At 36.3% G+C, this 16,680-nt stretch overlaps 1 pseudogene; it reads left to right on the top strand.

Moving 5' to 3' along the window:
• Positions 1–547: 547 nt before the first annotated feature.
• Positions 548–1,963, top strand: LOC105482842 (keratin, type II cytoskeletal 8 pseudogene; annotated as a pseudogene).
• The last annotated feature ends 14,717 nt before the right edge of the window (positions 1,964–16,680 follow it).

The raw sequence follows: 16,680 nt of genomic DNA, 5'->3' as shown, positions 1-16,680 counted from the left end.
CTCCTTAAGAAATAGAACAAGGATGCCTACTCACACCAATTCAATTCAACATAGCACTGTAATTCCTAGCCAGAATAATCAAGCAAGAAAAAGAAATGTAAGACATCCAAATAAGAAGTCAAACTGTCTCTCTTTGCTGATAAAATGATTCTATACATATAAAACTCCAAAGACCCTGCCAAAAAGCTCCTAGGACTGATCAACAGTTTCAGTAAAGCTTCAGGACACTAAATCAATGTACAAAAATTAGTAGAATTTCCATGCACCACTAATGTCAATTCTCAGAGTCAGATGAAGAAAAAAATTTTATTTTCAATAGCTACAAAAAAAAAAAAAAAAAAATGAAATACCTAGGAATACATCTAACCAAGGAGATAAAAGATCTCTACAAGGAGAACTGTAAAACGCAGATACAACACAAATAATCAGAAAATCATTCCATGTTCATTGATTAGAAGAATCAATATTATTAAAATATCAGTACTGACCAAGAAGCAACTTCTCTTCTCCTTCTGGAATCTATGCCTGGTTCAGCCTGCCTGCCTCCACTCCTGTCTCTACCATGTCCATGAGGTTGACCCAGAAGTCCTATAAGGTGTCCACCTCTGGCCCCGGGCCTTCAACAGCTGCTCCTACACGAGTGAGTCTGGTGCCCACATCAGCTCCTCGAGCTTCTCCCGAGTGGGCAGCAGCAGCTTCCCAGGTGGCCTGGGCAGAGGCTATGGCAGGTCCTGTGTTATGGGAAGCATCACCGCTGTCACTGTCAACCAGAGCCTGTTGAGCTCCCTTAAACTGGAGGTGGACCCCAACATGTAGGCTGTGAGCACCTAGGAGAAGGAGCATATCAAGACCCTCATCAACAAGTTTGCCTCCTTCATCAACAAGGAGCAGCCAAACAAGATGCTGGAGACTAAGTGGAGCCTGCATCAGCAGAAGATGCCTCAGAGCAACATGGACAACATGTTCAAGAGCTACCTCAACAACCTTCAGCAGAAGGTGGAGACTCTGGGCCAGGAGAAGCTAAAGCTGAAGGCAGAGCTTGGCAACATGCAGGGACTGGTGGAGGACTTCAAGAACAAGTATGAGGATGAGATCAATAAGCGTACAAAGATGGAGAATGAATTTGTCCTCATCAAGAAGGATTGGATGAAGCTTACACGAACAAGGTAGAGATGGAGTCTTGCCTGGAACGGCTGACTGATGAGATCAACTTCCTCAGGCAGCTGTATGAAGAGGAGATCTGGGAGCTGCAGTCTCAGATTTCGCACACATCTGTGCTGCTGCCCATGGACAACAGCCGCCCCCTGACATGGAAGGCATCATCGCTGAGGTCAAGGGGGACTACGAAGAGCTCGTCAATTGCAGCTGGGCTGAGGCTGAGAGTATGCACCAGATCAAGTATGAGGAGCTGCAGATGCTGGCTGAGATGCATGCAGTGTACAGATGCCTGCAGTGTACAGAGACTGAGATCTCCAAGATAAACAGGAACATCAGCTGGCTTCAGGCTGAGATCGAGGGTCTCAAAGGCCAGAGGGCTTCCCTGGAGGCCGCCATCGCAGTGTCGAGCAGTGCGGGGAGCTTGCCCTTAAGGATGCCAACACCAAGCTGTCCCAGCTGGAGGCCGCCCCGTAGTAGGCCAAGCAGGACACAGCGCAGCAGCTGCGGGAGTACCAGGAGCTGATGAATTTCAGGCTGACCCTGGACGTCCAGATCGCCACCTACAGGAAGCTGCTGGAGGGCGAGGAGAGTGGGCTGGAGTCTGGGATACAGAACATAAGTACTCATACGAAGGCTCCCAGTGGCTATGCAGGTAGGCTGAGCTCCAGCTTTGGCTTTTGCGTGCGTTCCATCTCCTTCAACCGCACCAGCTCCACCAGGGCCATGGTTGTGAAGAAAATGGAGACCCTCGTTGGGAAGGAAGCTGGTGTCTGAGTTCTCTGATGTCCTGCCCAGTGAACAATAATGGCAGTCCCTCCCAGACAATCCCTCCTGCCGCTGCCCCAGTGCCCAGGAGGGAGGCTGCTGTGTAGGGGAGCACAGGGAAGAGGAGACTCACCTGAGGCTCAGCCCTCACCTTCAGCCCACCCATTCGGGGAGTTCACTGCCTGGGGTACCCCCCTTGCCCATGCCTCCAGCTACAAAACAATTCAATTGTTTTTTGTGTTTTTCCAAAATAAAACCTCAGCTAGCTCTGCCAACTGTCAAAATAATACTAATGCTAATACTAATACTAATACTAATAATCAGTACTACCCAAAGCAAACTACAGGTTAAACACTAATGTTCTTTCAAAATACTAATGACATAATTTGCAAAAATGGAAAAAAAACCCTAAAATTTACATGTAACCAAAAATGTTCCAGAATAGCAAAAGCCATCCTGAGCAAAAAACAAAACTGAAAAAATTGCATTACTTGACTTTAAATTATACTACAGAGCTGCAGCAACCAAAACAGCATGGTATGGGCATAAAAACAGATATATACACCAGTGGAAGAGAATAGTGAACCCAGAAATAAAGCCACACACAACCACTGGCCTTGGATGAAGCTGACAAAAACAAGGAATGGGGAAAGGACTCTCTGTTCAATAAATGGTACTGGAATAACTGGCTAGTCATATGCAGAAGAATGAAACTAGACCCTCACCTTTCACCGTATACAAAAATTAACTCAAGATAAAGATTTAAACGTAAGACCGCAAACCATAAACATCATAGAAGAAAAACTAGTTAATGCTCTTCTCAACTTTGGCCTTGTCAAAGAATTTTTGGCTATGTCCCCAAAAGGAAGTGCAACAAATACAAAAATTACAAGTGGAACCTAATTAAACTAAAGAGCTTCAGCACAGCAAAAGATACTATCGATAGAGTAAACAGACAATCTGCAGAATGAAAGAAGATATTCACAATCTATGCATCCAACAAAAGTCTAACATTCAGAATCTATGGGAGTTGGAGGCCATGATCCTAAGCAAATTAAAGCAGGCACAGAAAACCAAATACCACTGTTCTCACTTAAAAGTGGGAGCTAAATATTTAGCACACGTGGACATAAACATGGGAACAATAGACACTGAAGATTTCTATAGAGGAAGGGAGGGAGTGTGGGTTGAAAAACTACTTATTGGATACTATGCTTACTAGCTCTGTGCAATGTAGCCATGTAATAAATCTGATCATGTAACCCTATATCTACAATAAAAATTGAAATTAACAAAATATATATAAATTTACATATGATTATATATAATGCTTTATCTGTAATCAACACAATGGTGGGCAAAACATTCATTTTAACTTCACCAGGGTACATTCTTAAGATCAGAAACATTCATCTTTATTGATATTCATTCTACATTAATACCGATAGAGATTCTTATTCATGTTAACTAAAATATTTGGAATACATAGGTTCAATTTAATGGAAGAACAACATGTTTGCTAAGAAATCATGTTGCATTACAATCCAAAGTAAAGTGAGATGGAATTTGGCTATCAAATTATATGAGATAGAATCTTCCCCATGGTATCAGTGCCAATTAATGGTTCAAAGAAATCCCTAATTGTCATCTTGCTTGACTGTGCATTTCAATTTTAAAATATATATCTATAATCATGCAAAAATATTTTTGGAATTTATAAAGATACATACATACTGAACTTAATAGGTTATATCAAACATTTTTCTGTAGTAAGTGCATAAATTTGTACACCCCTAGGCCATGTCAGAGTCTCCAAAGCTGTACATTTTGCAAACATTCAATATTGTCAGACTTTTTATATTTTCTTAGATGGAAGTTATGATATAGTATCCCATACTTCAATTTATATTTATCTGATTGTTATTGAGGTTAAGCATAATTTTATTTGTTTATTTGTTTTCTTTTCTGTGAAATTCCTATTACAATGTAGTTGCAAACTATGGATTCTGGAACTAAACTGCATTCAAATTCTGGCTCTGCCATTCACTATGTATGGGATTTAGGCACATTAAAAAAAATCTGCCTGCTTAATGTATCACCTATAAAATAAGGATTGCAAGAATATCTAACTGATATTCTGTTATGAGGATTAAATAAGTCAATATGTATAATCTGCATTAAAAGTGTTTCCACATAGTTACATATTTAAGTGTTTATTATTGTTTCTTCAGACTATCTTTTTCTGTCTTTTTTTGTTGGTTAGAATATACAATATTTACGATATAGAACATTTAGAATATACAAAATTTTAGTTAAATTTTTTTAGAATTTCTCATTTGTACTTTTTCACACCTGGCTTTTTGGTATTGATAGTCTCTTGTCTGTCACTGTTTCAGAGTATTTTATATTTCTTTAAAAATATTATTTTATATTTTACATCTGATCTTTTAATAGCTAAATTTGCTTTGGGCCTAATTATACATTTTTAGATGTTTATCTCCTGTTTCCTCATGGTGATTAGGTTTTCTCATAGTTTAGTAATTTTCAATGGTGAGCCTACCTTCCTTGGACATTTGTGGGAAATCTTTGAGGCCTGGGTTTGAAATCATTTCCTACAGAGATGAATTGCATGTGCTTCTCCCGAGTGATTGTGCTTAATTATTGCAAGGGTAGTAACAACTCACACTCTTCATCAAAGGCATTTTCAAGCTTAAAGTTTGGGGATCTTGACGGAAGGTTGTACAAATGTAGGATTATTAAATATTTGTGTTTAGAATTCAGAGACAATGATAAGACTGGCTTAAATTCCCAAATTCTTACTCTCCTGGGAATTTTATTATTCTTTCAGGTCATCTACTAAGAATTCTTTTTTTGGGGATGTAGAACATGAATATGGGATAAGGGCATGTGGTTGGGGTTAGTGGCCTCTCATGGGCTTTGTCCTATGACTTGACTCAGATGCTAGCATGCCTAACTCATTGAAAGCCAGCCACTAAACTAGCAATTATTGGCTCTACTTGCTTTTTAATATGGATTTTACTTTCTTGTTATTTCTGGTTTCTAAAACATTCTCTAAATTTCTAGCTACATCAGGCATGCTTTAAATACACATTTTTATATTTTATCCAGCATTAATAAGTGTACTGTATCTTGTGTAGTTTTTCTGAACATTTAATCCTCAACTGTTCTCTGAATATTTAATCCTCAGCAAGCATACTCTCATTTTTCTCACTAGGTAAATTTAAATTTCTAAAAGTATGTGGCTGGTGAAAGTCAATATCCACTTTGTACTTTTTTTATGCAGTTCTATGAGAACTTTTCGAGTACACAATTAATATGTTCAAACACATGATTCACATCTGAATTCAATACTAGACAATAGAACTAATCAAAAGCAGGCCATATCTGAAGCTAACTAACAGATCAGGAAGTAAGAATGGAAATAGAAGCTATTTAGAGGAAATAATGACATGTATGTGTAAATATTTTTTTGCATATTTGTGAAGAATAAGAATTTTGAGATTGGAGAGGATAGTTTTGAAAAAGCATTTACGGGAAAGTTTATGAAACACAAATGATTCTATTTCTTTTTCCTTCTGCTAAATTATCAGAAAACTTAACAAACATGAAAGCAATAAGCCTTGTATGTTTGAGTTTTCTGAAATTATAAACAGATAGCTCTTTGTGTTCAAAATGAGAAATAAAGATATGTTAGCTGCATATATAATAAGTTGAAATCTAATAACCTAACTTTTAGAGAAGAAAAATGTGAGTATGGATGTTTCTGATGTTCAGTTTCCCTTATATGTCCAATTAACCTTTATTTACTAAGAAACCATAGCATTCTAATTTGATTGGCAGCACAAGAGCTGGCGCCAGTAAAGAGAGTTGAGAAACTCTGCTGGAAAATCATGGTTTATTAATATATCATTAAGCACTTTAAATGGATTCCAATGGTGTATGTCTAAGGAAGGAAATAATCCAGCATTTGTTAGTTACTAACAGAGTACAGAATTGAAATTTACATTATAAGCCTTACATTAAAAGTCCTAATGTGCCAGCAATTGAATTACACATTACAAAATGATAGTGTATGTCATCTGCCCGTTTACCGGGCAAAACTATAAATCTTAATAATTATATATGTTTATCCAGACAAATACATATTATCATGCAGTAATGTAATCTAGAAAAGTATAATACAAATAAAATAAAAATTAAATGTATTTGCAATATGTGTACAATATATGTGTGATAGACATTTAATACACTTATTACTTGAAGCTAAATGATATCATATACAGTGGAAGTATGCAATTCAAATTGTACTTTGCTTTTAATGACCACATAGTAAGAATATAAGTGATTTTAAAGCACCACTATATTTTCTCTATATGTTAACATTCTAAACCACTTCCAGGAAAATAAAAATAGTCCTTGAGGTTAGAAACCATCCACATCTTTATTTTAATTTCTAACACCAGTCTATACAATGAATATATCCATTAATTTATTTCTCACTTTTATGTTTGAATGTATTGGCAATCTAAGGATAAATTATTTGTGTATATATACACACACACATATATCTCTAATTAATTCATGCTTACACAGAAGACATAAAAAAATTGCAGGAGATTTTTGACATTTCCAAGTCTTGTAGAATTTTAAAGTATTTTTCACCAAATTTGGGCTCTTGAATATGAACAGAGAAATTTTTCATGTATTTTTTTTACAGTATTAAAGATCCTTAAATAATTGAATTTGCATAACAGTACTCTAAATGTTTTTCTTTTGGTGTAAGCTGAACACTCAACTTTTGTTTTATTTTTGTGCACACATAGTTTAAACACAATTGACTGATGTACCAATAACAACCACATAATTAAGGTAATTTGACCCATGTTGACTAAGCCACTTGATTGAAATAACTGTTTCTCAAAGTGTATACCTTGATATTTAGGAAAAGTGATCTCTAAGTAATTCCAGTGAACAAGTTGGGGATTGTATATGAGGTAGTAATAGCAATTGCTCCCTCAGTTTATATCATAAGTTTTCTTCTTTCAATCAAAAATTTTTTTCTTCCTCTCTAAACACAGCATAGATTTTGATATATGCTAACACACCACATATTGTTGTCATTCTTGCTATATTCTATTTTTCCTAATTTAAGTGAAAACCTGATCAATAGAAGACAACCATTTTCAAGGAAATTTTCAGTGTTTTAATTCACAGCATATGCATGCAGTGAGGTGACTGGAGGTAGAGGCATAGAGGACAACTTGCTTTTTTGCAGGCAGAGATAATGATAGGGTGCCTTTGCAACTGACACTGATGAGAGTCGAGGCATAGAATATATTTTAAAGTCCTTTTCAATGTTTCAAAAGATAGTTTCTAGTGGAAATATAGCATGAAAGGCCATGTTCAAAAAGGGAATTTTCTATCTCTTCCTTTTGTTTTCCTTTAATACAATGAGAACCAATCATCTTCAAATAATCAATCATCAGTTTCATACAGTTTGAAAATTATACCACATTATACTCACAATCAAGTTTTCTGGGCATATATTTGAGGTTATTTGAGCTTACAGCCATGCTTTAGTATGTAGCTTCTTTTAAAAATATATTAATAGTTTAATGTCTTTCCATGAAAATAAAGAAGTATACATAAGGTTACAAGTAATACATTGATAAAATATGCAAAATCTTCTTTATGTCTTCAAATTTGATATAAAAATTATACTGGTTTCTAGATTAAAAACAGCCTTTTTAAATTTTCAATTTTTTTTATTTTGATAGGTTTAGGGGGTAAAAGTGCTGTTATGCTACATGGATATATTATGTGATGGTGAAGCAGCTTTTAGTGTACCCATCACCCCAATAGTGTACATTGTACCCGATATGTAGTATTTCATCCCTTACTCTTCTCTCACCCTCCTACCTTTCAGAGTTTCCAAAGTCTATTATAAGAATAGCTTTGTAAATAAAGATTGTCAAGTGGATCCACAAGTATTTATTGAGAGTGTCTATATTTTATCTCATTTACATTACATAACTCCTGCCCTGAAACATTTTATATGTTGAAAATAAATATGGATATGCACTTAGTCCCTTATTATCATGTATCATTCAAGTAAGTAACTAAATAACAATTGAAATGGAAATAATGTGAAAGAATCAACAAACGAAAATGTTAGAAACAATAATAGAGAAATCAGGAATATTAAATTGACTTCTTAGATATCTCTGGAACCTCATTGCCCATATATTTAAAAATGTGTAATTTCCTCTCCACACACTATATATACTAGTAATATTCAATAAGTGGCTAGATTTCAGTGGATTATGGTAATGGTTAAAGAAAAACAGTAACAAAGACCATTTCTGAAACTAGAGAATCATGTATCCATGTAAACATTTTGCCACAATTGTAGTTTATAAAAAAATTATATATACATTTTGTAAGATGAAATGTATAGAAGAAAAATTACTATCATTATATTCATAGTTTAGATAGGAGTAAGATAGTGAAGTCATAAATAGCAATGATCAAGAAGAGGTTGCCAAGAGCAAGAAATAAGCTGTATGTTTAAAATGAAAGTAAGGGAAACTGAAACCAAAGGTAGATAGAGATGATACTGAAAATCGAGTGTAATAAGAAAACTAGAATAATAAACTCACAGACAATTTTACACACTGCACTTCTGTTAGAAGTTATAGGCAGGGGATCAGAAAACCGAAATACAACCTGATAGAAACAGAAATAACTGACATAATGCTAAGAATAAATTATATTATATACTTTAATTTTATATGAACACTAGTAACTGGTGGTATCTTTGAGATTTTTCCATTTTGGATTTTTTTAACATCAATAATCTGCAAGACACCCAAACACTCTATCTTCCTCTCCTTCCTTCAACTTGAAATGGCATATTTTGAGTTACAGGAGATAGAATTGAACCTATAATCATATGAATTTTTAATATCAAAATATTAACTTTTCACTCTGGCAATTTATTGTATTTATTTTCTCTGTGTTTAGAAAGGTATCAAGGTCCAGTAAGGAAAAAAAAAAAAAAAAAAAAAAAAAAAAAAAAAAAAAAAAAAAAAAAAAAAAAAAAAAAGAGCAGTAAGTAAAATTAGAAGTAAAACACTTGATTTTTACAATTTTTCTGGGACTTCATAATTGTGCCAGTTATATGTATCTAAGTGTAGATACGTAGTTACAAAATCCTTGTTAAAAATCACAGATACAGTGAAATAACATGTATTCATGCACGTACTGTGCTTTGGTAACTTGGTAAATAACATGCCATGGGTATGGAAAGGGTGAATCCAAAACTTGACTGCTATTTCAACAATCAAAGTAAGGGGAAGAAAGATAGCATTAGAGAACTGAGGACTAACATTTCCTAAGTAACAAAAACAATAATAACATCAGCAACCCAACAAAACCCAAGCAGTGAGAAAAAGTAAATCTATTATTTGTTTATTTGTTTTCCTGGAATAGTATACATTTTTTAAAAAGAGAGAATAAAGCCATGTTTTCAAGGCCACTAAATAGAGATTAATATAACCAAAGTAGCAAGCTAGAATGAAGTAGGTTAGAACCCTATTAAAAATCAGGAGGATGTTTTTAGAAGAAGGCTAGACTTTGTCAGATGGGAGGAAACAATATACAGTATCATTTAAAGAGAGATAAAATATATGCTCCAAAAACCAAAAAGATTGTTTGGAATACAGGAAAAGATAGAAATGGAAAGAACATAAATGATAAGAAGCTACTTTGTCTGAAGCAGCCTGAAAGATAGATTTAGAAGTATGTATGCAGATAACAAGAGTGTGTAAAACAGCTAAGACATTAATCATGGAAGATTATAATTTCAGCAATGCCTACAAGGCTGACAATAGGACGATGTCTATAGAAGGTGGCACACTTGGAGAAAACCAAATGTATAACATGTACAAAATATTTATAAGGAAAATATTTCTGTACAAAGCTTGGAGTTAGATTTTGGAAACAACCTTGTAGAAATGATAAATGTGGTTTGTATAAAAAGAATCAATAGGGAAATTTAAAAAAAAAAAGATATAGTAATATACAGTGATTAAATACCAAGACAGTTTTATGTAGTTCAACATAAGATATTTCAACATTCAATAGATTTAGTGAATACCAACTGTGGCTAAGGCACAGAATTTTAAAGACGAATACAAAGATGGATAATATATACTTTCCAACCTAAAGATCCACAGTTTGAATTTATGGAATATTTACTGGGTGTTTAGTTTGCCAAGTCTTTAATTTACAGTATAACTAACTAGGTTGAAAATAATACACTCTTTTTTAGTCGAGTATTTTGACTCATGTAACAGGACCTCACAAAGCTTAGTTATATTTTTTAAAAAAGCATCAGTTTTATGTGGGAATGTTGGAATACACAGGGAAAAAGTAACAAGGCCACACGAGAAACTGAATTTTCATCTGAAAAGCCAAAACAAAAACAAAACAATCAAAACTAAGCAAACTCTCTCTGAACTTGGGTCTTTGTAAGTCAAATCATTACTTAGGGTTTTTTCATGCAATTTCTCAAAGAAGCATATTAAGACTGTTTAGTGTCTGGCCTCTGCTTAGTTGGATTTGAATCCTTGCACCACACACATTGACTGAGAGTACTGGGGCAAATGCCTTAATCTTTATGGGTCTCATGTTCTTCAACTTTAAAATGCAGCCAATAACACCTATCGCACAGAGTTTCTCCACCATAGACATAAAAAGAGAAAATGTATGCAAATAATTTAAATAATATCTAGCACATTGTAAGGATTTTATGCCTGTCCACTTTTGTCTTTATTTTCACTCCAAAGGTGGCTGCCTTTTAGCACTAGAGTTTTTATTTAATATAACCTCCAATTTTATAGCAACATGCCAAGATGACATTGTAGTCATTATATTGCATATCTAAATTTGCATAAAAAGGAGACCTTCTGGGTGCGGTGGCTCATGCCTGTAATCTCAGCATTTTGGGAGGTCAAGGTGGGCCAATCACAAGGTCAAGAGATCGAGACCATCCTGGCCAACATGGTGAAACCCCACTGCACTCCAGCCTGAAGACAGAGTGAGACTCTGTCTCAAAAAAGAAAAAGAAAGAAAGACCAATAATCACAAAATAAATACAAATTTTTGTTTAAAAAAAATCTATTATTTGATAAGAATACAGATCCAGATGGTTTTGTAGCCAAGTTTAATCTATCCTGTAGATAAGAAACTACATTTTTTTTTTTTTTTTTTTTGAGACAGAGTCTCACTCTGTCACCTAGGCTGGAGTACAGTGGCGCGGTCTCGGCTCACTGCAACCTCTGCCTCCTGGGTTCAAGCAATTCTCCTGCCTCAGCCTTCCAAGTAGCTGGGACTGCAAGCGTGCACCACCACACCCAGCTAATTTTTTGTATTTTTAGTAGAGACAGGGTTTCACTGTGTTAGGCAGGATGCTCTTGATCTCCTGACCTCGTGATCCACCCACCTCGGGCTCCCAAAGTGCTGAGATTACAGGCATGAGCCACTGGACCCGGCCTCACAATTTTATATCTTATTCCAGATAACCAAGATCATGGAAGAAAGATGATAATGATGATAACCATTGTAGTTCATTTCCCAAGTTTAAGTCATTTTAATGGCAAAACTTGATAAAAAATAACGTATACACGTTCATGTGCATGCACACACAAACATGTTCTCATGTAAAATACTATAGTCGACCTGACTTGCGTATACAATTGCAGAACTATGAAACAAAGTGTTACAAAAATTTCAAATTTTATTAAAAGCATAATAAACTGTGATAAAGGTGACAGTTTTGTAACATGTCAACATGGCTAAGCTAAACTACATTCCCCAGAGTTCCTTTTCTTATTGTTCATTGTCAGAGTGAGCCACAAATGAGATTCCTGCAAGACTTGTAAGGTGGAAGAGAAGCAGCACTCACCGTGTAGCATGCTTGTTGCATGACAGCCTGACCTTTCTTGTTGGGGGGAATGGCAGCTGGGGAGGCCATTTCTCTTCCTTCCTATGGTTCCTTTTTTAGCTTCTTTGACTCCTGGCCAGGTGTATATTTTTCATCTTTGTAATAAAGGGCTCAATTTATTCAGGGTAACCTCATCGCCAAGGTAGAAGGCGATGGGAATTAACACAAGTTTTTGTCTACTCTTATGGATTTCCGCCTCATGCTTGTGGGTTCCTGTTTGTGATATTCCCCTTCTGAATGTCTTTTCTGACTGCCTTCCCTATGAACTTCAAGCTTCAGCATTAGAGGCAGAAGCAACAGCCTTACAGACCCTTAAATCAGCTTTCACAAGTGTGTAAGCTAATTGCCTTTAACAAATCGCTAAATATATAAAATATGAAATATTTAATAAAATATATATATGCACACACAGGTGTGAGTGTGTGTGTATGTTTGTGTTGGTTCTGTAAGTTCTAGAATTGATTCTTTAATCTGATTTGATTTAAAAGCAAATGATTCTGTTTCTAGTAGTAGAGGAGAAACTGGAGAAACTGGCAAGCCACAGCATGATATGGCGAATGACTTACTCAAATGATCACCTTTAGATAACTAAAGTGCCTATAGAAGGCAAGACTTTGGGGGACAAAATATTTTCCATCTTAGAACATTTTAATTAAAGTGCACACATAATGGAATTACTTGAGTGTTTCTAAATGTGCTAAAGAACTTAGGAAAATGAATTTATAAGCTTAGGATCTTAAGTTACCAGCTCAACATCTGCATGTAAGACATGAAAACTTCTATGATTGCTCTGAAAATAATTCCTGTTTCCTGTAACTACAAGGTCAAGATTTCTGAAAACTAAACCCAAGGTCACATTTTGCAAGTGACTTAATTACAATGCAAATTAAAACTTCAAACTTGCAAAGTCACCTTTTCAAAGTTAGGCATTGACTGAGGAAGAATGTGATACTGAAAATCAGAATAGAGACACATGGGTAGACTGCAATGAAAATAACCTCTAAAAATTCTAAATCTGGAAGGCTTTAGACCTCCAAATTCTGCTGAGGCTTTTGGCCAGTAGAAACAGCTTCCACCCTGCCTGAGTCTCAAAATTCCTATTTATCATTGACTGAATTTTGTCTTTCATTTTCCCTCTTTGAAAAGGGGAAGTCCCTTTTCAAAGAGGGAAGTCCCTTTTCAAAGGGAAGTCCCTTTTCAAAGAGGGAAAAGGTTTCGAAAAGGGAAAAGGTTAGACCTCTTGGATCTAAAAAACCAGTAACGGCCTCCCTGAGTTGCAAGTCCTGCTGATTCTCCTCAGGACCTACCTTCACAATCTGTCTCTACTTCTAGACCTATCATTCAACTCAAGTACCAGCAGGCTCCAGGGGGTAAGGTACAAAGTATTGTGACCCATGAGAAGGATACTAAAAATTGGAATGGGGACATGTCTTAGTCAGTTTTAGTAGCTACAACAAAATACTATAAACTGAGTGTCTTATAAACAAGAGAAATGTCTCATAGCTCTCAAACTGGAAAGTCCAAGATCAAGACACTGCCAGATTCACCGTTTGGTAAGAGTTCATTTCTTGGTTCAAACATAGCTTCTCTTCCCTGTATATTTATATGGTGGGAGGTAGAATTTCAACCTATGAATTTTTGGGGGGGAGGGGGCAGCCTAAGGAAAGAGGCCATTGAAATTGGGAAATTAAAACTTTAAATTCTGTTGAGATTTTTTGCAGGTATAAATGGCCCTATTTTTGTCTGAGGAAATTAACCCTACTTAGCTTGATGAATTTGTAATGGTCTCTCCCAATGTAGTCTTGCAAGCTATTTTTTATTTTTCTTAGTACCCACCTCTGCCATCCCCCTGTTCTTCTAGATCTAAAATTAGACTAGAGTACAAGCAAGCCCCAAGGGTAAGGTAAACAGTGTGACCCCACAAGGTGATGTAATCAATACACATGGGAATGGCATGATTTTCCTCATTTAAATATATAGGAACCTAGAGCATATGTGTGGGCATGGAACTTAAGAGTGAGGAATCAAGGTAAAAGGGACATAACATTGGATCAGACCTAATTTATTGATATGGCCTCACTAAGCTGCAATTCTGTATAGCTCAAATTATTAGGAAGGGCTCTAAAAGGTGGCTTAGTTGGCAGACTGAAACATGGACTAAAACATGGCCTACACTAAGTGAAGTTGAAATGCTAGAAAGTCATCGGTATACTCTAAAGGAACATACCACACACATGTACTTTTCACACATAATGCAAACTTTTTATCAAAACTATAAGAAATAAATTTATGAGGGGAACCTCACCATCCATGAAGATCTCTGTTGTAACCCTTCCTTGTAGCTCAAAAATTCCAGTGGTAAGTTTTACCACTGAACTACGATCCCTAAATGAAACAGGGATGACAGAATGCTAGGGTAGTGGGACCAAGTGGCAGAAATTATTCACCAAAGACAAGATAGTCGTGGTTACTGTAATGGATAATGGAGGCAAAACAATAATTAGAGTAGTCATACTCACACAGAACTTTGACATTACTGTTTTATAATGGAGTCCCTGGAAATCTAGCAGACAAAAAATCTAGCATATTCTTCATGTGACTGATCCATGTGACTTGATTTCACATTATGGGTCCCTGGATTCCAAAAGAAAGAAAAGCTTAGATTCAGAAATCCCAGTATTTGTTTTCTGCCATATTCTATTGTCCAAGGCAGTCAGAATCAGCTTATATTTAAAAAAAGAGAAAATAATCTCTATTCTTAGATATGGATGTTAGTACAGGGTGGGAAGGAATCCATTGTAAGAGACTATCACAGTCCACCCTCTTGCCACAACAATCCATATCCTTCTTATAGATAAAATACATACTCAAGTCCTCCTTCAAAATATTTCATTCATTAGAGCATTAGCTCATAATACAAGATCTCATCATCAGGTATTGATGACGCTCCTAAGACATACCTTGGAATAAATGTCTCAGGGGCATTTCCTCATTTTCTTTTTCTTAAGTAGTTGGGGCCACAGCCGCACGCCACCACTTCTGGCTAATTTTTGTATTTTCTTTGTAGAGACGGGGTTTCCCCATGTTGCTCAGGCTGGTCTCAAACCTGAGCTCAAGTGCTCTGCCTGCTGTGGCCTCCCAAAGGACTGGGATTACAGGCGTGAGCCACTGCACCTGGCCTCTTCATTTTCAAAGTCAAGTTATCTTCCCTCCACACATCCAACATCCAGTGATGAGAAATGGACAACATAATCACACAACAGACCTCTCAGTTTATAAAGAGGGAAAATGAAAGACACAACAACAGAGAGTCAGGCCCCACAGCACATTCCCAGGCTTGATCCAGTTTAGGGACCCCAGAGCCCTTTGAATACAACAGATGCCCTTTGAATAAAAAATTCTGGGTATATACCCAAAGGATTATAAATCATGCTGCTATAAAGACACATGCACATGTATGTTTATTGTGGCACTATTCACAATAGCAAAGACTTGGAACCAACCCAAATGTCCATCAATGATAGACTGGATTAAGAAAATGTGGCATATATACACCATGGAATACTATGCAGCCATAAAAACAGATGAGTTGATGAACTTTGTAGGGACATGGATGAAGCTGGAAACCATCATTCTGAGCAAACTATTGCAAGGACAGAAAACCAAACACCGTATGTTCTCACTCATAGGTGGGAATTGAACAATGAGAACACTTGGACACAGGGCAGGGAACATCACACACCGGGGCCTGTCAGGGGCTGGGGGGCTGGGGCAGGGATAGCATTAGGAGAAATACCTAATGTAAATGACAAGTTGATGGGTGCAGCAAACCAGCATGGCACATATATACCTGTGTAACAAACCTGCACATTGTGGCACATGTAACCTAGAGCTTGAAGTATAATAAGAAGTAAAATTAACAAAAACAAAAACAACAAAGTTCTTCTTAAGGAAGGACAGTACTTTGCTAACAAAAATTGACACTGTTTCTCTTTCTCTCAGGCTCCTCAAAGGGCCTATGGCTATTTACCAGAATTACTTATACATTGGAAAAAGAATAGTCAAACTTTTCCGAGATTACTGGACAGTGGCTCTGAATTGCGAGTACTTCCAGGAACCCCAAAATGTCATTGTGGTCTACCATAAGGGCTTATGGAAGCCAGGAGATCAATGGAGTTTTTGCTCAGTCTTATCTCACAATGGGCCAAGTGGGTCCCCAGTCTCATTTTGTGGTATTTCCTCAGTTCTAGAATACATATTTGGAATAGATACATGCAGCAATTGGAGGAATGTTGATTATCTGACCTAGAAAGATGAGAAAGGCACAGTGAAAACAACTAAAACTGCCTCTAACTAGGAAAACAGTAAACCAAAGGCAACACTACGTTCCTGAAAGAACTGCAGAAATTTTTGATACCATCAAAGATTTAAAGTGTACCTGAGTGGTGATCCCAACACATCTCCATCCCACTCACTTATTTGGTCTGTGCTGAAAACAGATCCTGGGAATGCCTGTAGATTATTGTACGCTTAGTCAAATGGTGACTCCAGTTGTAGCTGCTGTACCTGATGTGGTTACCTGGCTCAAGTAAATTAACACATCTCCTAGTACATCATATGCAGCCATTGATCTGAAAAATGCTTTTCCTTTCCTATCTGTTAATAAAAGCAACAGAAACAGTTCGCACACAGCTGGCAAGGCCAGCAGTATACGTTAGCAGTCTTACCTC

The sequence above is a fragment of the Macaca nemestrina genome, chromosome 1, assembly GCF_043159975.1.
Source record: "Macaca nemestrina isolate mMacNem1 chromosome 1, mMacNem.hap1, whole genome shotgun sequence".
NCBI lineage: Eukaryota > Metazoa > Chordata > Mammalia > Primates > Cercopithecidae > Macaca > Macaca nemestrina.
The sequence above is the reverse complement of the archived record's forward strand: the minus strand, read 5'-3'. Positions and strand labels throughout refer to the sequence as shown.